The sequence below is a fragment of the Passer domesticus genome, chromosome 4, assembly GCF_036417665.1.
Source record: "Passer domesticus isolate bPasDom1 chromosome 4, bPasDom1.hap1, whole genome shotgun sequence".
Taxonomy (NCBI): Eukaryota; Metazoa; Chordata; class Aves; order Passeriformes; family Passeridae; genus Passer; species Passer domesticus.
In genome coordinates this window covers 16,007,335-16,034,322 of record NC_087477.1, presented here as the reverse complement: position 1 = coordinate 16,034,322, position 26,988 = coordinate 16,007,335, and the positions used below count along the sequence as shown (strand labels likewise).

The following is a 26,988-nucleotide window of genomic DNA, read 5'->3' as shown; positions in this document are numbered from 1 at the left end:
ACAGTTACATCCTTACAAAAAAACCCTCCTGTATCAATGGATAGGTTCAAACTTCCTGCTTGGTTTAATATGAAGCAGATTTCTAGTTATAAAAGGCCCTAAGCATATGCCCTTGGTACACATGCTGTTGTGGCCTGGCTTTCTTGGCCATGATTTTCTTCAGTAGTGTCTGTAAACAGTTTTGGGACCTGGATTAAGTAAGTAAATATTGTTAAATCAGGAAGTCTTTCACCTCTACAGTCTCTCAGAACAGGCCTACTCTTCATGGAAAATTCATAACTGATCATATGTCAAGCACAAAAGGTGGGGCTTTTTTTGTTTTATTTGTAACTCCTTCTAGTATAACAGCGTATTTTCAGGTAATACTAATTTTCTTCTTTTTTCTTGCATGGAGTGCACAGCTGTCTAAGTTTCTTCTCATTTGATGTACTGTCCAAATAAACATTTCAGGAGCTAAAGTGTAATATTTCAGGGTTTCTTACCTGCACACATTTCAGTGTGCACATGCTGTCCCTTGTCAGCCTGCAGTGTGCTCTGAAGTGGCCTGTTGAGAAAACAGGGAACTGTCTCTGAAGCAGAGTCCCTGGGAATAAGCTTCGACATTGTCTGTCACCTGGTGTTAATTGTCTTGTGGCAAATGGTGTTTCTAGTAGTATTAAACACATGAGGTGAAGTAATTGTGAAGAAAGAAGACAATTATGGTAATTTGCCTTGTGAATTGCCTTTGGGAAAGTGTCTTATTGGCAGGGTTTGTCTGTTCAAGTTCGATGTTGAAGTGTGAATTCAGCATTGCTCTCGTTTGGCATTCTGAGCTGTGCTTACACTGGCACTGAATTGCCATCTCCATCTTCCTAGTGCCAGCTAATGGTTTAGATATTATCTCTAAATGTCATCTTCAAGAGGTCTCACATCTAAGAAAGTGGGAATAATGTCCTAGGAGAACTCCTCAAACCTCTGACTGGCAGTGTTTTAGTACCTTATTTCAGCCTAACTCATTACTGTCCTCACTTGGAGAGTCGTACACAATACAATCCATGGAATCTGTGTCCTGAGGGGGGAGGGATGGGGGTATGCTTGCTAGTAGTAGTACTTCAGTCCCTGTTTTGCTGGTGTTACAAACTGCCTTTTTTCAAACTGTGCATTCTAGAAAATACTAAATCACAGGTGTCACTCTTTTTATTTATTTTTTTTAATGCACTATGCTAGTTAACACCTAGTGCCTTAGGAGAGAAACTCTATAATGGTTATGCTGTTAGAGAAAATGATTCCCCTATTGTTAGTCTTTCTTTTTTAATAGTTCAGTGAGACACTGCACCTCACTTAGACAAGGAAAGCAGCAGTGGAGAAGGCAGAGCAAGGAAAGTCAGCACTTTGCTCATCTCATGTGCATTCATTATAAAATCAGTGCAAATGTAAGTGCTGTGGAACAAGGGTGAAGCAGTCTGAGGAGTGTAGTTCTTCTGCATTTCTATTTTAATGAAAACCTTTTTGCAGCAGCTTTAATATAGGTCCCTCCCAAAACAGATACCTAGAATAGCCATTTTTACAGAAATTATTTCACCCAGAGGAAGGAGAGCATTTAAAACACCTACAATGTAGAGTTCACAACAGAGCAAATGCTGACTCTACTGTAAAATGCCAGGTAACTTTAGTGGTTATAATAAGCAGAATTTACTAAGGGACAATGAAAGGCTAATATTAACCTTGACAAATGGGGTGTCAAAAACATGGGATTTAACATGGAACTGAAATGGTAAAATGCTGATTTTCTGTTCTGCTATTCCAGTCCTGAAGGAAAAAGGAATTCCTTAATAAGTTTTGAGCTTTTGCCAACTCAGTAGCCTTCAAACTAAACAGAACTACAGTGCTTAGGTAAGTTCAACACACTGAGTTTGTCCCTTCCACTTGCAAATTTCTAGCCTGTAGTCTACTTTGATGTTCTTTCTCTTTTTGTATTTATCAGAGGTCCTGGGAGATGGCTCATTTGGTCCTTGATTTACAGGGGTGTAATGAGCGGTGTAATTGACACTGAATAAACTGAGTGATGGTGAAATAGCTCTTCTGACTTTATGAAGGCAAAAAAATTACATAAAACATTAGTATTTTATCCTATTATTGGTCTTATGTCTTGAAATATCATAAACCACACATTCTAAGCTTTATCTGCTAGCAAAAATGTGATGATCTTTGTTGTACTGGAAATCCAGGGCAGTAAAATCCTGTGTCAGACAACTTCATAGAGACAAATGCCAGCAGATATTTGTGTTCATTTGCAGTCCGTTCAGGTGCCTGTAGAATTTTGATTGAGTCCATTTATTCAAAAAGCAAGGGCTTTTCACAGTTTACACCAAGGACTTTGGGATAATTAATTGTAATGGATACTGTAAAGCTGAAAGCACTTTATTTGTGCTGTCATGTGCAGTTTGGGATAGTATGGAAATAGTTTCTCTTTTCATGCATGATGTAGGGAATTGTCGTAGGTTAAGAAGGAAGTGAGTTTTTTGGGAGGTTGTAGTCAAACCATTCAGTGCTTGGATTTGAATATTGGCACCTGGTTTGGCCACTGAAGGTATGGACCGCCTCTGAGAACACAGGGGGTTAAAAGCAAGAACTCCCAGGAGAACTCTCTCTTGGTCCCTGTCATTGAAGGAGCTCAGAGCTGCCCTGCCCGGCCGGGGCTGGCTGGGGGAGGGAAGCCATGCAGCCAGGTGAGGTAGGCTGGAGCCTCGGGCAGAGGAGGGGAGTGAAGGCCTTGCAGGATGGAAGGGTGGAGGAGCCCTGAGAAGCATCGGGCCCCGCTTCTACCTCCGGGAGAGAGAGATAGAGCCAGTGCCTGTGCTGCCTTGAAATTTGATATCATGGACTGGCAGCAGGGCTAGCCAGAAGGAGAAGTGGGGGATGCGGTGCAAGAAAGTGCCCAACACTGTGGGAATTCTGGGCAGACAGAAGCAAAAACTGTAACCCCTTTCTAAAATAATGGAAACCTTACAAATACTGATTCCCCTGAATCTGAATGAGGAGAGAAAGGTGAAGCAGTGGGTAAGTGTGATGAAAGTGAGTACAAGTGAGAGATGTTAGAAGAGGGGGGGAGGAGGTGACGGAGTGGCCTTGAGCTGGACTCTTTCTTGTATGGCCATGGACAGAGCTATTTTTTTCCTGTGACATTGAGACTGCATTTAGGGGGAGGCAATGCCTTAAAGCCGAAGAGAGTGCAGTGAAGCAGTGGCAAGAACAGAGCCGGCTGAGAACGGTGTGAGATGCCCTCTGTCTTCAGTGGAGAGGAAGATCTCTGTTCACGAGGCCCCTCGGCCCCAAGAGGTAAAATTTAAGGGGCACTGGTGTCCCGAAGTTAAGAGACTGCTGCTTTTGGAACTGGGTGGAGCATCCTTAAAAGGGGAACCCTAAAGGCAGTCCTGGTCCATGTGCAGTGGTGAGAGCACTGGACATGGGGGGGAAGAAGTCACGAGGGCAGATGTTCTCTGGGCGGTGCCACGAGTGACATGCAAACACAAGTTTTAATTGTGTTTCTGGGGGAATCCCATGGTGCAAGGGGGAACTCCTCTCTCCCTGATGGACTTGAGAGTCGATTATCTAAAGGGTGGTAATGGACTCAAAAGTTAATTATCTGAAGAGATAGTGACAGTGTAGAAATCTGTAGTGTCATTTCATGCTGTGGAGGAAAAAGGCGGGGGAGAAGGAGGAATGGTTTTGTGTCTGTTCCTTTTTAGATGCTGTAGTTAATAAAGCTTGTCTCCTTTATTCCTAAGTTAGTCTGTTTTGCTCTATTCCTAATCACATCTCACAGAAGCCAGTAAAAAAAATGTACTTTTAAGGGAAGCACTGGCACTATATCAAAGTCAATCCATGACAGGAATGTGAGAAAATGGCTGGCTAGCATATCAGTGAGATGGGCTTCTGCATTCAGTGTAGCAAGAGGTTCCCCACCATAAAGCCACTGCTAGTTAATTGTGCAGATGCACTGCAAAAGTACTTAATCCAAACACTGAAGGGCATCATTGTTTAAATGAGGCATGGAGATTGGCTGCAGCCAGCACCAAAAATATGTTCTTGAGTTGGAATTCAGTCTAGAATTTTCTAAATTGAAGTTTTGTGCTGCAGGAGTGGGACATGATCCTTTCTTTAAGGGTTGTACTTTTAGGACAGAAAGCACAGTATCTATTAAAATTGATTGAGGATGTTACATAATGTCACCACTGACCTGGTTTATCATTCCTTCCCTCCTGTGTCATTCCCATGGCATGTGTTTCCTGAGTTACTTTCAGCCAGAAATGCCAGAGAGCAACTGGTCTGTCATTCCATCTTATTTACAGGCAATCAAGATTTATATTGATTTTCACCCACTGTCAAATTTTTGTGGTTCGGATGCAGCAAGGGCTTTTGTGCTGCAATTAAAGAATTCACTTTTAATGCAGTGTAGTGGAAGACAACACAAATCTATGAGCATCCCATGTAAGCAAAAGCTCCCAAAGTGAATTTTGTTGGCAAATGCTGGGCTGAAGATGAACAACATGGCTGCAAAAATGTTCTTTGATACAGATAATGGGGCCAAATTTGTATGCTGCATTAACTTAAAGAATATTTTAGGTAACTTTATCCCTCTGAAATAAGTAAAATATATGTTAAATAGTATAAAATTATAAATGAAAATGCGGTCTGTCATAACTGTAGCCATTGACAAATTCACTGATTTTTCTGTGTTCTCAGAAGATTTTTTTACTGGATTAAAATCTTCACCATGATCTGTGAAGTGCTTTGGGGATGCTGATTGTTTTAGGCATGTTGCAGGTAGGTGCACTGCCAAGGCCTGTGTAACCTGAGGCCAGTCCCAGTAGCAAGCACTCAGCCTGAACACCGAGGCTGAAGGGGAAGCAGCAATGTCAGACACCAGTCAGGTGTTTTCCTGGAGCTGCTGTGCTGACAGCAGCATGGAAACATGTCCTCAAAGCAAGGCTGGTGCTGGAGAGAGACAGAGCCCCAGCTTCTGCAGCTGCTGGTCACTGCAGAGCCTCTGGTGCTGCACATCGCCCATCTCCAAAGGCCATTTTGGCAGGGGATTCAAATGGTGACTTGACACCTCCTTTGACAAAGAAGTCACTCAACAGAGGATCCCGAAGACCTGCTGCTAGGCAACGAAGGTGCCATTGGCCTGGCAGTGGGAATTCAGCCTCAGAGATGAGCAGGAACATCCCTTGGAGGAGTAGAGCAGAGGGGGAGAATACACTTCTGGAGCAGTGTGCTAAACTCAGGTAAGGAGCCTGCTAAACTCCTTCCCAGACGCACAGGAGAGTCTACTCCCGATACATTTCTTCATTCCTGTTGAAGAACTGCCCCACAAGACGGACTGTAAGACATCTTGCCCTCTGCCAGCCCTGGACTTCCCTTCAGCACTTTGGGAGGGACAGCTCCTTGGCCGGCTCTCCCTGCGGGTTGCACCGGGCATCCTGGGTGGCAGCATTCCCTGGGTTCCAAGTTCACTGTGTGTCTTTGTTGCTTGGGAGAGAACTGCAGGGAGCCATGGTTTCAGGAGGAATGAAGACATTGGAATTATGTATAGCTGATAAATTGCTGTGAGGAACACGTACATCTGAGTATTTACTATGGTATTGTGGAGCCTTTTTCTGCTATGAGCAAAAGGCAACTCCTCCATGGCACTAAGTATTTTGATGTTCTAGTGCTATTCAAGAGAATCCTTACTTTGAATATTTTAACAGAAACATTTAATCTGGCACCAAAATAATTGATTTTGTTTTACTGTAGCCACAAATTAAAACCTAAAACTGTACATGCTATAACAGATTTTTTTAATTAGGTATGTACGTGTTTCAGTGGTTAAACCAAGAATCTTACAGGTGATATTTGACAAGTACTCTACATTTCTTTGGGGAGAATGTGCATATAATATTGGAGTCATTTAAATCAGAGTTGCTTTCAGGTTGTTAACTATGGAGTGTACTCAGCTGGCAGTGTCTGTACAATGGAATGCATGCACTCAGTGCACACTAGGCAATATTGGTGTTTACCAATAATACAAATGGGACTGCCTTGGTCTGTCTGGCCTTGGCTGCTGACCAAATAGCAGCACCCGTGGTCCTTCCTCCCCAGAGATGCTGTTCAGTACCTGTGGTTGCAACTGGGGAAAAGGAGAGGTGATTGACAGCCCACCTGGAGAAGGAAATTTCAGGGAGAAGCCAAGGGAGCTGAGGCAAGCCGTGACACCACACCACAACATAGGTACAGAGAAAAACAGCAACTGGTTTATTAAGGCACAGCTCTTTGCCTTACAGCAATGGCCTAAGGGTGGCTGAGTGACATATTCAGTGGAAAGCCTGAGAGAGAAGACATTTTTAAACAGATTATTCCCTTCTTACTACTAGAAGGGAGAAACAATCCAAACTACTAATTGGACATAATAGTTCCAAGGATATGTAAACAGACCAGACAACATGCAAGCAGCTGCAGTTATGGGCTAATCATCTGTTGTTTCCAGTTGAATGGGTGGTTTTTGAGCCACAGAAGCAGGAAAAATCAGCTTGGAAGGGATCTTTATTTAGACAGAAATCTTGTGTCCATGTAGCTCTTTCAGAGGACTAATTAACCTGCAGGTTTGTGTGTCAGACAGACCAGAGCATTGTAAGGCAAAGCTGTGGTGACTTTGAGAAGATTCCAGGGGTTTTTTATGCTTTATTAAACAAAATTCAGACTGACAAAAGCATCTTAAGTCCTTTCAGATGTCTGTAGCTCATCATTCCAACATCAGACACTCCAAAGTTTTACAGCCTTCATTTGCATGTCTTACTGTGTGTGCTCCTTCCAGATTTAAAAAAAAATTAAGAAGTAATTCACAGTGCACTGCATGAGCCTTGGAGTGTCAGTTTAAAGAGGAAATTTGTGGCTGTTTGCATTGGTTAGGCTGGTGCTAAAGGAATGGGGTAGGGCTGATCTCTGTGTTGGGAGATGAGCAGTTCGTGCCAGCCAGGTGGGCGGGAAGCAGGGTGAGTGAGGGGCTGCATCCTCGGGGCTGCAGTGAGAGCTTCCCGTGGGGCACAGGGAGCAGCTGCAAGTGGGGATGCTGCAGAGCTCTGCAGGATGAGCCCTGGTTCCAATAGAGATTGTTCTACGATGTCTTAGTGTCTCTCTGAGGACAACTTTTGACACAGAGGCCTCTCTGTAATAATGATGATTGCTCGTGGACAAATGTGACATCATTAACACACTTTATAACAATTTTTTTGTTGTATGTCATTGGAGTTTCTCAGCCTGAAGGAGCCTGGTGAGTGGAGTGTCCCTGTGTGGTTAATGAGCTGTCTGTGGAACAGCTGCAATCTCAATACCTGCATCTCACTGGAAATAGTCTGGGAATTCTGCCTTAATGAAACTTGAAATCACACACCTAGAAAAGGTTATCCTGTCATTTCTACTAAATTGGCTGCTGGGTTATTTTCTTGCTTTGCTTTTCCTTAGTGCTTGGATAATTCTCATCTGCCACCACCTCTTCAGCTGCATTCTGCCTAATTTTGCCTCAATATAAGATCAAGTGGAAGGAGTAGTTCCAGAGATGATGCTGCACTAATTCTAATTTCTTTTAAGTTCATTCTTGTGTCAAACACTGTCTTCTCAGTAAGCTTTTTTTGATGTGACATTAAAATAATAATCACTAGTCCTTAAATTAAGATCAGTCTTTAAAATAGCAATAATAGAATAATAACAAATATTTTTCCTGCAGTCAAGGACTCGTCCTTGGGTACTGTATGACAGTGCCAGGGTGTAATGCCTCAAGATTTCCTTTCTGTGCAAGTGTGATTGTGGCATTCCATTAATATGGGTTTGTGATAGAATTAATACAACAGAGCTTGAAATAAACACTGAGAAAATGTGATTTGTGGATGCATTGAAGCAACTGAATAGTTCGGTCTGCACAAAGCTGAGGAAAGACTAGAAAACTTTTTTTTTTTTTTTTTTTATTTCCAGCCAGGGAAATGTTATAAGAAGCTGTCAGCCAAGTGTACAATTAGTTAGCTTGCATTACTGCATCTTGCAAGTGTAATCGAAATCCATCATCAGAGATGATAATCTTTTGCTGATTGTACATGTAAGGAGGTCCCTGCCAGGAACAACTTGCTCCAGGTACTGACCTGTTATGGTCATTATTAAATGTAAGTAACTGGTGCTATTATTTACAGTTTTATCAGCAATAAATGCCTTTGACAGTAGGAGTGTTCTTTGGGTTAGATATTGAAACTGAGACATTCTCTCAAATAATTTATTAGCACACTGTAGATTTCTGACCATACAGTGCAGATTTTATTTCTGAGGAGTGCAACTTGAGTGATTTATAGTGCTGACAACACTAAACCCAGCAAATGCATTAAATACTGCAACTTGCCTTTGAGAAAAAAGTGCTTTATGTTATCAAAGAGTCATAAAACTTGTAATCATAAACCTATCTGTTACTGTTAGCTAATCAGACTCATTCTTCCATGGATAATATTTTCAGAAAGTGTTTTAGTAAATTGCATGTTTTATTGCTTTTGTAACTCAGTAACCATCTCTTCCTCAATGACTCATCAACAGGCTATGGAAAAAGTCCCTTAAGAATATGTCAGTCTTTGAAGTGAAAACATGTCCCACTCTTGCACTGTGTAAATCCATTTAAAAATTCCATTTCATTGTTAATGAACAGAATAAAAAAGAAAGCTCTTGAATGAGGAAAAGAATTTATGGTCAAGATCAAAATTAGCACTCAAAGCTGTCAGCAACCCTGAAGACATAAGATTTGCATCAATACTTCTGCTATTGCCTGTTCCCATTTAGCTGCTTTGTCATTACTGTCCCATGGTATTACACTGGCTTTCAGTTGTTCAGCTTCTCCTGGAAAACCGAATGCATCCAGCAGACAGTCAAATGCAGGACTGAGCCAGGCCAAGTGTGCTGCAGCAATTGGCTCATTTCCTTTCTTACACAAAAGTATTGGAGGGTCTAATTGAAGATGGAGACCTGGTTGGTGAGCAGTGAGATACAGAGCAAACCCAAGGTGCTGTGCTATAAACTATTCCCTTTCTTCTGCTGTCTCTCCCATCTTCTTGCTTGTCCTCTCTCCTGTGACAGGGACCAAGATGGAAATGAAAGTTAAGTGCCAGCCTTGGACTGCTTTATGGAATGAAAAAGTTTGAGTGCTTGAGGTGAAGGAAGCCAGCAGGAGAATGAAGGGTGTCATAAAACAGAAACAGTGTTTCTGTGTTCATTCTGAAAGCAATTATTAAATAACTCTAAGCTATTAGTGCAATTGTTTCCACATTAAAAACAAGCCACTTTACTGACACTTGATTAGAAAATCAGCTTTATTAAGATTGGGAATAATGGTCCCAGGTTATTTATCTCCATTTAATAGTACAACAGCACACAAATCTGCACGGTGTATTCTCATTATTAAAGGCTCTTTGTACAAATATTTAAATACCGAATAATTGGGGACTTGACGTTTATTAGAGTGTGGGCTTGGGGAGGGCCAAATAATGCTTTTTAATGTAACTTGACAGCATTAGAATGAAAGTTGTATTAATTCTATTATTGTCCTGCCATAATGGAAAATTTAAAAGATATGCTACTTGGGTTTATACTTTATTTCCACCTTCCAAGGTAATAATAATCCTCTTTAATGTATTATGGTTGCATTTGCTTAAATAAGTGGAGCAATAAAAAAAAAGGATCTTGAATCTCAATATATTTTTCCCTTTACCAATCAAGAGCAAACAGATGTGAGTTGATGCACACAGCAACATCTAAGTCTCTGTGCTTAGAAAGAGAGTAAGTGCTAAATATGCCTGACAGGTGGGTAGTCACAGAGATTCTTTGTTCTGGAAAAACTCAGAGCAGAATCCTACAAACTGAAGTTCAGGATAAAACTGTTTCTGTATGTTTTCTGCTTTTCTGCTCCCAGATAGGACAGTGGGCTGACAGAGAGTTTCTAAAGAATCTTCAATGCCCATACCAAGAGATGCAGATAAAAGCATGTCAGGGTATTTATGCTATTTTTCTTCCCAGTTAAATTGAGAGATGGAGTTCTCTCTTGGCCTGCTGCTCTGTGGAAGAGCACGTACTGACAAATGACACTCTTGTAATGCTTTCTGACAATAACAATGCTTTCTGCCAATTTCTGCTGCCAATAATAATGATTGCCTGCTACAGCAAACAACTAATTAATGTCTCCAAATGACCTTTTAGCAACTACTGTCAATATTAACTACTCTGCAGCATTTTCACCTTCCCTGGAAATTGCTGGTGTTGCACCTGGGTTGTGTGAAGGTAACTGACAGAAGGACAGCTGGATCTGTGTGAGTTTGGGATGGCATTGCCACTGTTCAGTTCTGCATCTCGTGATGAGTAAGATGCAGAACTGAACAGTTTTGGTTTGGTTTTGGTGACAGATGACCTCTAGGGATGGAGAAAGGTGCTTGCCTGTGTGCAAGTTTCCCACATAAAGGGGGTGAAAACCACATGAGAGTTGTTCTGACCTGTGCAAACAGCAGGGAATGAGCTTTGGAAGCCACTGGATCAATGAAGGTCATGTTGTTCAGGTTCCCTAGAAACAACCACAAGCATGCAACTTCCTAGAAAATACAGGGGAAAATAAGCTAGAGGAACTAAAGCTAGAATTGGAGAGTTAAAGTTCCTGAAGGACAGACTTCCTGTGGGACCAATTAACCCTCAGCTAATTGTGTAAACCAGTTGTGTAAAACATGGCTTCTTGTAACAGAATTATTGCCTCTTGGTCATGGCAGTTTTCTGTTGTCTGTGCAGTGTGACCCCATCTGATTCCCAGGCAGCTCTATTTAGCTTCCAGCTCAAAAGGACAAAACAGTACAAATATTTGAGAGTAAGGAATAAGATCTCTTGGGTTTGAAAGAACACAAACCTCTCATCCTGTTGCTTAGAGAGCTGCTGTCTTGAGGCTTATGTCAGAGGACCACTCTTTTTGAAACTCTATATGTGTAATGGGTGTGAAAAAGAGATGGCATAACACAGCCTGGGCTGCTCTGAACGTCAGCTCTTGGAGGGTATTTTTCTTACCAAGCCGATCAATTGTCCTTCTTTTTGAAAGAGAGAGGAAAACAGAGCTGTGGATGGAGAAGATGGGGATTACAGTGTCAGACCCAGAACTTAAGGAGCAAAAGTTTGCCAACTTCACACCAGCACCTCAGACACAGGTTTGCACCCTGGCTTTTGATGCTTCCAGCTTCATACCTCTCTGCTCTGGATGACAATTCCCATTCCCAGCACATGGCCTCAGTAATTTACAAATTTATCATACATCTCAACTGTAACCCTCTGTAGGGAGCTGTGCAGTACAACTGAATCCTTATAGCATTGCTTGCCTCATGGAAATTGCTCAAGCACTTCTGCTCTCAATGTGAGGCAGCTGTTGGGCACAGAAATCTCATTCCTAAGCACCAAAATTTAACAGCATTTGAGTAATTAAAAGGCAGTGTTTTTAGTGCTTAATTTTAGCTGGGTGTTGCTATGGAAAATAAAGAGCTGTGCCTTCCCTTCCCCCTTGGTCCCCAAAGAGAAAATTGAAAATATTTGGTATTGTTTCTCTGCAACATCAAGATAATTCCCAAATAAAATGGCTTTTAGTGTTGTGGTACACAATATAAGAAAGCACACTGTAAATTAATTATTCTCTGCAGACTACATTATTATGAGATTGAGATGAGCTTTGACCTTTGCTGCATCCATTTGCATAATACAGCACACAGTACTAGGCCATTGTGGATTTTTCATCATCAACATGTGCTGCTCCTGATACTGAAATGTGTTCACTTAAAATACTCCTTTGTGTGAATTTTAATTGCAATCACATTCTTCACGTTATTTGTTGGACTAAAGTAGTGCTGAGTATAATTTATTTCTTAATGCCCACTGACTTCTAACATCTAAAAGACAGCTATGACTGGAATTGGCTATTGAGAGCACAGGATATTGATCATTAAAAGTCCATAGAAATATTATGCTTAACTTGGGAAATTGCTGCAGAATAAAATGTTAACACTAATTGTCACAAATTTAAAGCTTTTTTTTTTCCTCCAAATCCAAAAGAGGAACATAGTTATACTTCCAGACGTTAATCTCCTTGTTATATACATGACTGATCTTGAAAGACGTGGGTTAAATGATGAAGGTTTTAACCAGCATGTGCAGACAGAACGAAGAGAGTTAAGACATCTTGTTTTTAGTAGGATATCTTAAATGCAGGTAGTAAAATGGTATGCTGGGCTGGCTGCTTGGCAAATAACCAGAAATAACAATGGACAGATGGTTTTTCATTATCTGTTATATGGACATACAAGGTTTGTAACAGTTGTGTTTTGTATTGATGCTTATTCTTCTGAGAGAGAGTAATTTTCAGGCTGCTTGTCCAAGAAACATTCTAAATCTTCCTTTGCATCTGCAGAACAGCTGCTTAAACTAGGATTGTCAGTGTCAATGTTTTATTTCTGGTAAGCTGCAGGCTGTCTTAATGTCTTCCCAAAGTCCAAGAAATGAGTATAAAATAGGATTTCAGGGCTGGGATCCAGGGTTTACTGTCTATGAGCATTCTTTATTTTGCTGTGTAAAATCCTAGTCCATACTCTACTCGTGCTACCATATGATGTCAACAATTAGCAGAGAAAAAACCCAATTTCTCTTTCTAACAGCTTATAAGTCACGTAGGATACATTGAGTTTGGTTAGTCATGCAACCAGTATGTTTGCTGAAAAAAAACATTGTGAACAACAAGGCCATGGTACAAAATCCTAATAGTAATTAGGTCTCGGTTACTCTGGAGAGGGAGGCTGAGGATTTCACATCCACAAGACTTAAAAATTAGAAGTTGTGAATTACAGTGTCTGTTTCAAAACCTCAGAATGGAAGTTGCACTAGGTAAGGTGCTTATTTCAGATCTTTTAGGCAAACAATATTTAATTTCTCATGTGCCAATAATACTGTTATGTTTGTCCAGTTATGCCACCCTCTCTCTGAAGCACACACAGGTATCCCATGTGTGGGGGGGAATATCAGCTCTTACATAGTATTTTTCACTTGGGTAACTTCATCCTGCTGCTACTACTGTGAGAGACAGTGAAGATGAAGAGGAATGTTGTTCACATTACCATGTGGTGATGTGAATATAGTGTGTTCATGTTTTCTTTTAAAACTGAATATGACTGTATTGTATTTCTGAAAAATCCGAACTGTTTCTGCAGCACTATCATTTCACCTTATCCAATTCTTTGGGATAATTTCAATGAGAGGTTATCCTGATCTAAAATTTTCTCTATTGTGATGATTTTTCAGACATAAATTTCTGAAGTCACAAGAACGCTGTAATCATTTGCACCCTTAGTTGAATTGAAAACTTTGATACGTGGCAAATCCCAGTGCTAATGGGCCATCTACATTCCAGAATGATTTCCATATAAATTGCTATGGAAATTATTACTTATTATTTCCTTATTGCTTACTTATTGATTATTACTTAATTATTGCATACTTACTATGTAAATAGTTGTTTGTATGTATCCAGTTCCTTTGTCTAGACTGAAATGTCTCCTTCTGTGTTAAAGACAAGAGTAAATTATATTGCCTTCATTTTGAAGTTTAAGAAAAAACATCTTGAGATGTTAATTTTTTATTTCTCCTTAAGCAACTTTGCTTAGTTCTCTCCTGGGATTTTGTTTCTTTGTTTGGGGTTTTTTGGTTTTTATGTTGGTTTCTTTGTAAATCTATAGTAATTCTGCCTGAAATGAAAAAAAGGTAAAATAATGGAAAATGGTTAGAAAAAAAAAAATCAGTCAATCAGCTCCAAGTTTAGGATTCATGATTTTGACTACTATTTTCAAAGTGGTAAATGCTAAGTGTAGATGATGACATAATCTAGGTCAGATTCAAGGGTTTTTTCCCATTTTGGGAAGGCTGAACCTTATTCCACCTGCAGACTGTGTGTTTCAATGGATGTTGCTCTTGAGAAAAACTGGTCACTATTCCAACCTGAACTTTTCCATCTGCTGAATAAAATTATCTCCTCTATCTGTCTTGGCTTGGCAAGGACTTTTAATTTTTCTGTGAATCTTTTTCTTGTGTTAAGGGTTTTGTTATTTAGATCTTTCCATGACAATGAACACATCCTTTCACCTCTTAATTTGGTGAAGGCTCAGCTTGTAAGCATGTGCAATGAAACCTTTGATCACGCACCTTTACATCTTGGCACAAAAAAACTTTTTTCTATGGAATATTTTGAGAATTCTTGGGAATAATTTTCAAAATCTTAAATAGAAGAAATAAGCAGTAACACTAAGTAGATCATTAAATTAGTGTTCTACTATATTCATTGAAAATGAGGATTAGGATTTTCCTAATCCAATATCCTGAGAAATCATTCTCTTTATACACACAGTTATATTAATTTATAAAGGTTATTTATGTAGTTATAAGTGCTAATTCATAGAGAATGTTACGCACAGTATGTGCCACCAGTTTTATTAATCCTTAGAAAAACAAAGATTGAAAAGGACAGAAGTGATCATTTTATGCTTTTTGCAAGACACCATTTTATAATGTTTTGCTCATTCCTTTAACTGCATAGTGACCAGGGATACAGACTTTCAATGCTGAAACAGAATTTTGGCAGCCTTTTGTAAAATGAAGGTTTAACTTATGCTCTGATCAGAGGCGGTTTCAGGTATTTTACTTTCTGCTGTATATACGAACACTCCTTAGAAACTTATTTCTGTCTATGATTACAGGATGAGGGGAGAAAATTTGTAGCTGCCATATGTGATTAAATGTTGCTTTAAACGTAGTGATCCTCAAAAGAAAGTACGTTTCAGAGCTCATCATGGTGTGAACATTAGACAGACTTCCTAAATGAGGGTGGTAGTTACCCAGCCTTTTCCTTCTGTGTTAATTGGAATAAACAGCTCATCAAGCCAACCTGAAATTTGAAGGTAATGACATTGTTCCTTCTGGAGGTTTTCTCAGCATGATGTGCACAGGCTTGTGGTTATTAGTGCAGCAGATAACTGAGTTTTCTTGACACTTATTCCAGCTATTTGCTCTGCTGGAATTTTACAGATGGAGATTACTGCCAAGCACTATTACCATCCTGAGAAGGTCCTGGACAAATTATTCTGCTGAGTCCATGTAGAAAAGGAAGTCTATCAACTGATTTCACCTTAGTTCTGTAGTCTGAATTTTTCTGTTATTTACACCAGGTTCTTCTGGAACATAAGGTTCTTAAGAGTGTTGGATCAAGAGAAAATAAGATTTTTTTTTTTTAAAAAAGCAGTTATTTTTATTTTGCATTTGGGTTGTAAAAATCACTTTTGGGATGTCTTTGCTCAAGTTCAGCTGAATTATCAGTCTGGTTCTTATGACAGTATGCTTGTATTTTGTCATGCTCTGCTTTCAAGGCAGCCTAACTTTTCAAAACTAAGTTTGTTTGCTATGGTGCAAAGAGTCTGGTGAGGTTGCTCCTCTTGTGGACAAATGCAGATGACAACTACTGTTAGCAGAGTTGTCTCCTGAGTACACTTAAAACTTAAATATCCCCAGGATCTGACTTTTGATGTGTCAAGTAATGATCAATAAGGCTCAAAAATGCTTCAAGACCTTGATAACATGATAGTAGATGCTTAAAGAAGTAATTATCACAAAGATTAAGAGATGCAATACTTTTAAGAGCAATACTGCAGCAGTCAAATGAAAATATGTTAAAATTGCAGGGACTTGAGGTACTTTAATTTCTAGCACTTGATTTGAACAGGGGAGTTATTTTTATATGGGAATTAACTCTCATTTGAGGTGTACCTTAACTGAAACTATGAGTAATGTTTTTTTCCTCGCTTTCTAGTTCTTATCATTTATCTATAATGGGTGTGAAGTCAATGCTTCCATTTAAGTGTCATTTCATTTTTTTCTCTACATTTGCACATAAGTTTCTATTAATTTTTATTTATTGATTGAATTTGTGGCCACAGAACTCCAAAGAATTTCACAGCTTTGTGCCTGGGACAAAATTGCATTCTGCGTTTTAAATTAATTTTCATCCAGTGGATTTGAGAAAAGTAAGCCAAGTTAGTAGATGATGTCTTTTGGAACTACTCTTTGAACGATGATTTTTAGCAGTTGGTATAAATAACCACAGACTTAAAACCCACACTGTCATCATTCATCATTTGAAATAATAAATCAAATTTATATATGATCCAGTGGCTGACTGTATGGTAAGCTGGATGTACCTAATTATTTTCTTGCTCTGGCATCTCTTGGCTTAAGAAATGTTAAGGTTAAAAATGCACCCCTTTCTATTTTTCCTTCAAAAAGTATGTTTCTGTGGATGTATGGTAACTATGGGGCATTCAGATGGCTGGGGCTGACAGATGATGAAGTCCTGTCCTGGGTCTTTGGTCTGGCTGTGATGTGCATAGAGCCAGTTTAAAAACTGTTCAGTACAAACATCTTCTGAGGAAAGCAATCGGCTCCCCCTCATCTGCTCCAGGTGTGCTGCGGGTTGTGGGGAGAAAAGTAATTTCTTGTGTTGAGCAAAAGTCATTTCTTGCACTAAGGACCACACTTAGTGGGCAAAACTGCGCAGAATTGCTCCCTGAACACAGCATTAGTGGTAGTTCTGCCTGGTTGCAGAATTGGCAGTTATAAAAGGCATTTGTTTTGCTTTATTTGCAGATGGTTTCTGCCAGTGTAGCACCCATTAAACTTCTGAGCGAGGCAAGATGATCCCTTGGAGAATATGCAGGAGGAAAAAGCCCGAATGGTCAGTTTCATTAAATGACTTTTTAAACAGCCAGAATCAGGAGACAGTGGCTGTTTCATCACTTGCTGTCCTTCAGTGAAATACTGTCTTCTTAAATGCACAGCCACCAATTTAATGTAAAATTGTCTTAAATTTGCTGAGCTTCACAATGGCCAATTATTTTTATGGGTATCATTAAATGTTTATTGTTGGCAGTTATTGTTTACTGTTAATGATCATGAGTCTTTATCTGTCTATGGAGAAACAGCCACAATTTTTTATCCTACTGTGTTGCTTTTGCTGACCACAGATGCAGAATAAAATCAAACTGGAAAATATCTACTAAACTTCTATGTGGAGAAAAAATTTACACTTGTTCTTTGACAGTAACAGGGACAGCAACTGTTCTTAGACATTGATTATTGCAATTAATTTTTAATGGTTAATATACATCAGTTTTCATCATATGGAGTGATAAAACCTCTGTTTAAATCAGTGTTTTTTAACATTGATTCACAAAAAGAAAAAATGTATTAGAACTTGATATTTTATTATTCAGAAAATTTAGAGTTCTTTTCAAGTACTTTTTGAAAGATTAAAAAAATGAGGGAGTTTGTCCTTTAACCCAAAATGAAATTAATGAGGTTCAAGAAATGGAAAGAAACAAACTTGCTGAGTTCTTAACACTTTTTCCTCTTCAAGTTTCAGAGAGCAAATTGGTTACTCTGACAGCACCAGAGTGTTTTCTTGAGGTTCTCTGATAAATATAATGACCTTTGAGAGCTTGAGTGCTAAGGCAGTTTAGAGTTACTCATTCCTAGATCTTACTTGAAATTTTTTATACCTGGATAAGATTTGCATAACTTGTCCCAGATAACTTCATTGCTTTAACAAATGCTTTAAATTGCATTTAAAAGTTTCTGCAACAGGAAATGTTTAGACAACCCTTGTGCTGATGAACTTTTTCCTGATATCCTAATCTTTAACAACAGAAGGAACTGTGACACAATTAGGTAACAATGCAATCTGGCTGCTGAATGTTTTAGAATAATGTGGAGTTTGGACTAAAAGCCAGTCATGATGTTTTTGAAGTTAGCAATCATAGAAATAATAAAACCTGGAGTTGCTTTTTATTTTTGAAGATTTTATTTATGAAGACCTTCTAGGGGAAAGTCAGAATGAAAGTATTTTAAAGGAACACCTCCCATAAGAACATTCTGAAGTCTCAGATTTAACCAGTGCCTCTACTGTTGTTTTGAACATGGTCGTGGAGAGCAATGGCTTCATGTCCTCACACACTCACTGGCTTCAGAGCTAAGCTTGGCTTTGCATGAACAAAGCCTGCAGGGACAGCCCCTGTGAGATTTTGCTGCTTTTCTGTACAGGATCCTGTGTTTGTGTTTCTGACTCTGGAGAGGCAGCTGCTTTTATGCAGCTCCCACACCTTAAAGAGGGGGTGTGACAAAGTTGTTTTTTGCCCAGTTGTTTGGCCATTAAAAAAAAGATTAAAAATCAATTATCCCAGAGGCAGATTCTATAGCCTTTCCTTTTGCATTTTTAATGTTAATTGAGCAATTCCAATATGAATGAAAACTACTTGTAAAGAAACACAAGATCATGTTTTCTGCAAGGAAAAAGTTCCTCGTGTAATCTTTCCTACCTCAGTGGGGAAAGTATAGGTCAAGTTTTCTACTTGTTTATTCTGCTCGCTCAGTGTCACGGGACACAGACTCCTCCTCTATTGCTTTTCTGGTTTTCTGCTAGTTCATCACATGTTCTTCTCCCTGCTCTCTTAAATTTGCCTCCTTGTGGTATCATGTATCAGACATGGTCCTGTCTGCTCTTGCTGGGTGCTTTTGTGGCTTAGCTTTACTTCAGTTGTCACTAAAAGGTTGATGCAATCTCCAGCAGACCTCTGGTACCAGACTTCATCATCCACTTATTAATTGCTGCCAAAAAAAGCTGATTTCACCATTGGCTTTCTAAATCTCTGCAAACTGATTTAATCACCTTCCTTCAATTCTTTTCCTGTAACTCCTCACCGGTTTTATGTCCAAAAGAAGCCATTCCAAAGCTCAGTTGGCTTATATTTTAGACTGCATCCCAACCTTGTGGCCACAGCTGTCTGAATTGTTTTGCTCTATTTCCTAATGCATAAGTAATTCTTGGTTTAAATTTCAGATTGCAAACTCTGCAGTGGTGACTAATTTTTTTCTGGGTTTTGACAGCAGAGTGCAGAACTGGGAATAGACTGCAGTAATCCCCACAGTAAATCAGGCCATGGTGAAGAACTCTGTTTCTGCTGTGTGAGGGAGATTCCTGGGGCTACAGCTGCAGTGGTACTGGACACCTGCCTGTAAGATTTGTTCATATTCTTGTGAGTATTTAGTGTCCTCCAGCCCAGATGTGGCTCTACCATTCCATATTTAAATAAGGAATTAGTTCAGAACATTTCCAAGTCAAAGGAGTAGTTCTTAATTTACTGCCATAAAAAAATTACCATGTGATGCCATAATTGTAGCTTATTTGGGACTCAAATGGACTTCCCCACAAATGCAGACTGGTCCTTACATGCAATGTGCAGGACACTTTGCATCCACAGATTTCTTGGAGTGCGTGGGAGAGTCCTATTGCAATCTGAGAGCTCTCAAAGTTCTTCCTGGGAGCTGTGCAGTTGTTCTGTGTTGGTACTGCTGCATGATTTTGGGCTTTTTTTCCTCAGACTCATGGACTGTGACTTATTGCTCCAGATACTTGTGAGTGTTGTGCTTTGAGCTGGATGACTGGAGACAGTCACTGTAGCACTTGCTCTGCTAGATCAGATTTAGAAACCCAAACCCTGTTGCTGGGATTTAATTCCTTCAGTGTAAATTCAACTTAAGGTTAATGTCATCTAAGCTCCCCTGTTCTTCTTTCTCAGCCATGAGCACTGCAGCAAGGAGCATTAGCAAAGCTTCATTTGATCCCAGCTCTTGGGTCTTTGGGGAGAACAAATAACAGAGGATTGAAGGAAAATGGGTCTTGGAGTTTTGCAGGAAAATGTTCAACTGAAGTGTCCCTGATGAAAGACAAGTAACTGGATATGTGTTTGTGGTTGAAAGACAAGAAGTTTTAATGTGTTTTTATCCTTTGGTATCCAAAAGGTCAGCTTAATACTCAAGTCTAACACAAATAATGTGATGGAGGAGTGATAACACTTGGATTGAATAGGGTAAAATGCTGTTACATTGGTTCTATTCTTGTCCCATTACTTCTTCCTTTTGGCTTGGTAATTGCAAGAGAATTTGGGCTTATCATCTCTGTCTCAGGCTAAATGCAGTCAGACAATCAGACTTTGTGATTTTCTCAAATATCTGAGCTTTTCTCTATGTCTGTGTTCACAGTCCACTGTTCCCTGCAGAGAGAGATTTCTTAAACCTCTCAGCAAGACTCCACAAACTCCCCCCTGTACGTGACAGAATGGTGAATTATTCTAATTTAAAGGAATGACTGAAGGGACAGTGAGGCAGGAACCTGCACATCAGTGTGTTCAGACTGGTTCAATATCTCTGCTGCCCCAAAAATGTTGATAATGCAGCATGGAGCTGAGTTATGTGTCAGACCACAAAGTGTGGGCTCTGTCAGATGGAAAAATCATCAAGGGACTCAGCCATTATCCTGTGATCTTCAAATAATCTGTAACATTAAAAACATTTGGAATGTGCTGATAACTATTTTGTATTTTAAGCAATATTCTGGTTATTTACTGTCAACTGATGATGACTTTCAAGTCACTCAAAGCATGGCAGAGCTAATCATTGCATTGGCCTATGAAAGTGCAACACAGAAATGGTTGAAATGTGATTTGTATTTTTTTCCATCCATTTCTAGATATGCCTTAGAAGAGTGTATCCCAGCCCCTCAAAGCTGCAATGCAAAGGGATTTTCCATGTGCTCTAACAACCACTGCCTCCTGAATTCCCTGTTGCTGCTGGATGCAGGGCTTGGTGGGTATTAATTTTGTAACTGTGTCTTGTGCTGAATGAAAATGTTGTCAATGGAGTGTAGTGCAATAAAGTTACATGAGTACCCTTTGAGAGTTTAAATTAACTCAGTCTGTGGTTATATGATTATTATCTGTAAAGTAACATCTGACAGGCTTTAAATGCAGTTTAAAAAACCTGATTCCATGAGCCTTGCTAATTTAACCAAGAAGCAGATTTTACCCTTCAAAACATGCTTTTAACATTAAAGAAATTCAGTTTTTTTAATAACTAGTCCAAATGAAATAATTGCTGTGTAATGTACAGAAGAACATGAGTTCAAGGGTTTTTGCCATAGAATTTGTGGAAGCCAAATTTAGAGTTATTTTTTGTGAGCTATTTGTAAGCAGTCCACGGTCTCAAATGTGTCTCTGGGTTCATGTATCTGTCATAAAATCTCAAACTTCTGTCAGCTTTATATCTGCTTGTGTGATAAATCAATACCTGAGGATCACACAGATACTCCAGGAGATTCCCACATCCCATCCCTTCACTTGGATGCTCTGTGGCCATCTGTAACTCAGCTCATCAGGATGTCTCTTGACCGCCAAGGATGATCAATATCCATTTCACTACATATAAAAACTGTCTTTTATACCCTTTTCCAGAGCCTTCCTGTCTTTGGTGTCATGTTCTGCCCTCTGTTATCTCTGTTATCTCTTTTCTGGGAAATTCTCTCTCTCTCATGATTCTACAGGCTTGGCCCAGTGTCAGGAAAACTCACCAGCGGATAAAACACGGGCCATTTGAGGGGATTTTATTACCTGCTGCTTTTCAGTTCAGATATTTGTGTAAACAAATCCAGTTTAGATCCTTATCCAAACCAGGGATCTGAGCGACCACACAGATATGGTACAAACTTTTACCTGGAAGAAATCCACTTTTCTTATTTCATACTGTCTTGAACAAAGCCATGAGTAGTAGACACAGGGCAGTGAATTTTTAGTCAGCTAAGTCCTGAGGAAGTAAAACTAATGGTCAGGAATTTTAGCAATCTTTTTGCGTGGATTCTAAGATGTTTTCTGAAGTGCCACCTAATAGGCCGTGAAGCACAAGCCATGTCAGAGACACTGCTAAAGGAGCTGGGGGAGAGGATTTTGTCCTCAGCTGTGTCACACTGCTCCAGGAAAACACCCTCACCTCCCAGCCTGTCCTTGCACATCAGGAAATGGGGCTGCTTCCCCGGCACTCCTCTGGAGCTGACCTGCAAATGGCACTGGGATGTGTTGAGATGATGCAGGGATTTGGGGGTGTCTGTTTTGCTCAGAATTTTACCCAGGCACGACTCAAAACTCAAGAGAGATCATGGAAAAGAAGAATGGTTATTAGCAGTTCTGGCTGCCAGAGCCACATGCAGAGATTGCAGGAGATGAGGGTAATGGGCTGGGATTTGATTTGCACAGCCCACGGCAATACAAGGGTTAACTGTCTGTGGAACTGCAGCATGGAGTTAACTGGAGCAGATTAGAATACCATGATTAGCAGTGCCTGGGGAGCAGCACCACGTGATTCACTGTTCCAACAGGTTTGCTGCTGCTAGAATGAAAATAACCTGTGCACGAAAATCCAGTTACCCTGGCTGAGAATATGAGCGTAGATTTTGAGGGGTGAGCATGGTTCTCCTAGGTCTAATTTAACCCAAACAAAACAGTTTACAAATTTCTTCTGAACTCAGGAAATATCCATTAAAGTTAACCTTGAGGGGCTGCACAGAGCTGGACTATCTGGAATATCCTATTTTAAAATGAGGGATTTGAAATATTCAAGTTAGTTTGCTTTTCACAGGAATTCACCCAAATTAGATGGTGGTAATTTGAAATAAATAGATAATGATTGCTATTAACAATAATACCAACAATTACTTAGAGCCACACAAGCAGAAATGCAATGGAAGCCTTGTTTTTGTCCTACATTTTTATAAAGCCCTAAGTAGAAACAGAGTAATATTTCTGAGAGGCAGGACAGTTTCAACTCTGTGTACTCTGTGTTGTCAGAGAGAACAATGGCCACTTGACAAAATTCTGTATGGCAGAACATTTCACATTTCTCAATTTTTATCTGAAATATATTTATTAGAAAAATGTCAGTACTATGAACATGGGTTAAGTGGAGGAATGTATTGTGTGTCTTCCTACTTGTCAGCAGTAAATTTCTATCTTTGCAAGCTAACACTTGCCATTAATTCTAGCTCTTAGTTATGCCCAGTGCATGTTTTCTTAAACCAAGACTTAATCAGACAAATGATTTTGTGTTATTTAGCAAGTAATCCTTGGATATTACAATTAGACAAACTCTTGAAGTCATAACACCTATAATTGCAGTAATGTTATGATTATATAAGTCAAATGCTGGTCATTTAACTGTGTATAAGGTCTTACTATTTACTGGTGCAATTACTTAAGTGTACTAGAAATTGGTTTTTTTTCTTTCAATTTTAAATTGTTCTTATTGAAGTCAAGTTATTAAAGATGAGGCAATGTATATTTAGTTATTTATAGTCCCCAGTGACATTAATTATCAAACAGGATTCACTTAACAGTCAATAACCTAACAAATCGAAATCTTGTAGCCAGTTGTCTAATATTTAGAGCAAGGCATTGGGAAGTTTTTTATGTATATATATGTGTGTGTATGCATGTACATATATGTATATCTGGTACTCAGCAGTAGATGTATACCTTTTTTTATGAAGGTTTTGTTCGACTGCTTCAAATGTTTCTTAAACATATACCAAGCTACCAGCTTGTTATTCTAACAAGACCCTGTGAGAATAAATGATTTTTATTAATACTGTACATGTCAAAACCTTGCAGTCAGTCAAATAACAGAAGGAGTGTTTATCATCTCTCTCCCCACTGATGCTGTTACAAGAGTCGGAGTTACAGCATTCAGACATCAAGTGAAACAGTGAAAGATAAGAAAACACTTTTTTTTTCACTAGGTGTTTCTTGCTAAAAGAAATTGTTTTGCAGTTTTGTTTGCTCTTGACACTATTTTGAGTAAATCTGAGCTTCTAAGACATGCTCAAGGCAATTAAATATTTATGCTCCCCAAACTGGAACATTTTCTGTTTGCAGGAATCAGATTTGCCTTGGTTTTAAAGCTTTTCTTGCAGGTTATAAGCCAGAGTTTTTTAATTTTTTCACTGGGGGAAAAAGATGTGTTTACATGTTTGTAAAGACTTTGCTGTAAAAAGGCAATAGGGAACATGAGTATAACATAGTGTTCTTCCATATTTCCATTTTTAAGTCCTATTATCTCTGATATTTTCTGTTTTGCCTTCTATTAGGCCTGAAATTGGAAACTATTTAAAACCTAACAAACGCCAGAATCTATCCCTGTTCTCTGAATAGCAGCAGGAGTGTGGCTGTTATGGTTGGACATGGAAATGAAGAACAAGCTCTGCTCCCCAGCAGGTGCTCCAGTGGAACTCGTGCAGGTGAGCTCTCAGCAGCAGTGACTGCTGCCTTGGTGGACCTTGTTTGTCCTCCTGCCTTTGCTGTGGTTTATGTGGACTTGATTGCAAGTACAGCACTTGTCCTCTTCCCTGGATCAGCTGGTTTTGTTCAGCCAACCCTTTCCATTTCCTTCCCTGATCCTCTTTTTCCACGTGACTATAAAGAAAACAAAACACAACTGTTACAACATCAGTTTACAGAAGATGTTGCTTAATTGTTTAATTCAAATGAACACTTTGAACATTCACTTCTTAGAGTAAGGATACCTTTTATAAGACACTGATAAACATGGGTATTTTAAACCAGCAATATGAAAAGTAGGACCAAATGGGGGCAAATTCATTGGTTGGAAAGTTCTGTTTGCACTGAGGCAGCGCCATCAGTTTTGTCTGTCCTGTCTTTCACTGATCCTGATCTAAGAATCAGCAGCAATCCTTAATTATGCCTTCATGACTCCTGAAACCACAGTAACTGTTTCAATGTGGTTTTTAGGTTTTATTGGCATGCCCACTGTTTAATTTGGGATTTTACTATCCCTTTGTATTGTCCTCCCCCTGCCTTTTGGAGCAGCACAGGTTTCCCATTTTGTATCCCATGTTTCTAAAATTATACGGGCACCCTCGCTGTTATTGGGTTCTGTTAAGTGTTAGTCCTTCTGTTTGTTACCCAGCCACTCCCTGCCACGTTTCAAATTGTTCCCCTTGCCAGTTGCCAACCCCTCCTCTATCCCTACCCTTTTCCCCAGAACCTTCCTTGCTCCTCCTCCCACTTGATGTCAATCCTTCCCCGAACCTGCCCTCTCTTCTAGAAAATTCCCTGGCAGTTTTGCATTCTTTAGAACCTATTGGTTTACTCAATTTATTCCCCTCCTTGGTGCTCCTTCATTGGTTCAAGTATAAAATACCCCGCCTTAGACCCCTCCCCAAGCATACCCCTATTGGTTTGTTGCCCTAAACCCCTCCTCCCAAGATATGTTATAAAATCTTGCGTTACACTCGAGTGGGGGTGTTGTGTGTTTTGGAATCGTGGGCTGGAGGTGGATAGCACCTAATACAAGTACCCCAGTTCCAGCCCAAGGCCCCTGCTGCTGTTTCTGCATTCCCATGCAGAACTGTCTCTGTTGGCTGGGATCTGCAGAGCTTGCCAGGGGCTCTGTCGTGCTCCTGCTGCCACCCAGCCGGGTCACCCTGATCTCAGCACTCCACAAGTAACCTCACTTCCATTTTAGAATGTCAACATTCTTTGCATAAACACTAAGTTGTAGCTTCACTGACAGGAACTAAGGCAGATGTTTTCAGTGGTCCTAGAGTGGTAGCTCCAAAAGGCAATCAAGAGTGAAGATCCTGAATAATTTGCTTTTCCAGCCAGCTTTTAATGTATTTCCCCTGCAAATCAGTGTATCATAGAGCTCAATTACTTGCCCATAAGATGAGAGTTGTTGCTCAGAACTGTGAGATTAGAGTGAAAAGAAGCCCAGTGATACAGTAGATAAACACAGCTGCAATACTCTTTCAGCTCTTTTTTGGATATGTGAAATTTATAGCAAGTCTCAGGATGAGGAAGTGCTGAGCTATGTATAAATAATGGAGGCTGGAGGAAAAATTAGCTTTGCAGTATTCTTCAGTCTCCACAACACCAATCACTACATGTGGTAGTGAAAATGTTGGCTTATATTTGTAGAAAAAGAACTGCAGTCAATTAGATGCCCTACCAAGTAGTAATTTATGTTACTCAATTAGACCTGTTCCAAATCTACATCTTGCTAAAAAAGCCAAGAACAAACCATAGTGTCCTGTACCATTTGACCTGTCCCAGGTTTGTTTTGTTGTTTTTTTTTGTTTTTGTTTTACTTACAATCTGAAGCATGAGTCAAGTACCTGTAGTGGTGCTTTTAGCAATGTGAAATTCAGTTTTTTCAATATTATTTAGTGTTCCAATTGTAATGGGTTTGGAGCATAGTAAAGAAGATCAGATGTCTACAGGTACTGGGTGAGGGCAGAAATCATTAGAAAACATCTGAAAAGTACCATCACTTTTTTGTCAGTTCTCTCTTCAGGGACTGGTGTAAATCCCAAACTGTTGCAGAGCAATCACTGTACAAACAGAAGCTCCAACTGAATGAAACCAGAAGAAGCCAATGTGGCAAATTGCCTGATCAAAGTAAAGGAAGAAAGGTGGTGATATTCATCTGGTGAGGCTCTAGATTCCCATTTCAGAAGTAGTACCATTGCTTAAATATTGGGAATATTAGGGATTTTACTTTTTTGAGGTCTTTGTTTTGCAAAATATGTGATAGTTAATATGTGGGTAAAGATGAGTTTTTTGTTTGTTTTTTTTTTTTTTTTTTTTTTTTGCAAATAGCCAAGTGCATGTCACCCACCTCACTAGATAATAATTGTGGTCTCCTGTGTTCCTCTAACAATATTTTTTTTCAGAAGGCCTTTCTGTGTGGTTTGTATTCTTCCCTTAGGAAGATACAGGAGATTCTTTCATTTTAATGTACCCCACCAGACTATTCCATGCTTTCTCAGCTGTTTGTATCCTCAGGATTGGGCAAAGAAAAATGGTGATGGAGTCAAATTATTTTGTTTTTTAATTAATCTTCGTAGAGCAACATTGTCTAGCACTTCTGCTGTGGATCCCTGAACAATTCAGCTGGACAGGTGGAATGATAAGGTAATTGAATCCAGACATTGAA

General features: G+C 39.5%; 1 long non-coding RNA gene across 14 annotated transcripts in view; it reads left to right on the top strand.

Annotated features, from left to right (window-relative positions):
- Positions 1–26,590, top strand: part of LOC135298593 (uncharacterized) — a 52,215-nt gene extending 25,625 nt beyond the window's left edge. Inside the window, exons 1-9 of one of the 14 annotated variants that reach the window (XR_010360618.1) lie at positions 547–1,872; positions 3,181–3,318; positions 4,726–5,267; positions 7,990–8,174; positions 16,744–16,831; positions 19,042–19,166; positions 20,681–20,796; positions 24,122–24,271; positions 26,335–26,590. This is a non-coding gene — a long non-coding RNA (uncharacterized LOC135298593). Of the gene's footprint in view, positions 1–546; positions 1,873–3,169; positions 3,319–4,725; positions 5,268–7,989; positions 8,175–11,119; positions 11,226–16,743; positions 16,832–19,038; positions 19,188–20,680; positions 20,797–24,121; positions 24,272–26,334 lie in introns of those variants that run through there. The other 13 variants (XR_010360619.1, XR_010360617.1, XR_010360622.1 and 10 more) reach the window with 13 other exon arrangements.
- Positions 26,591–26,988: the final 398 nt, after the last annotated feature.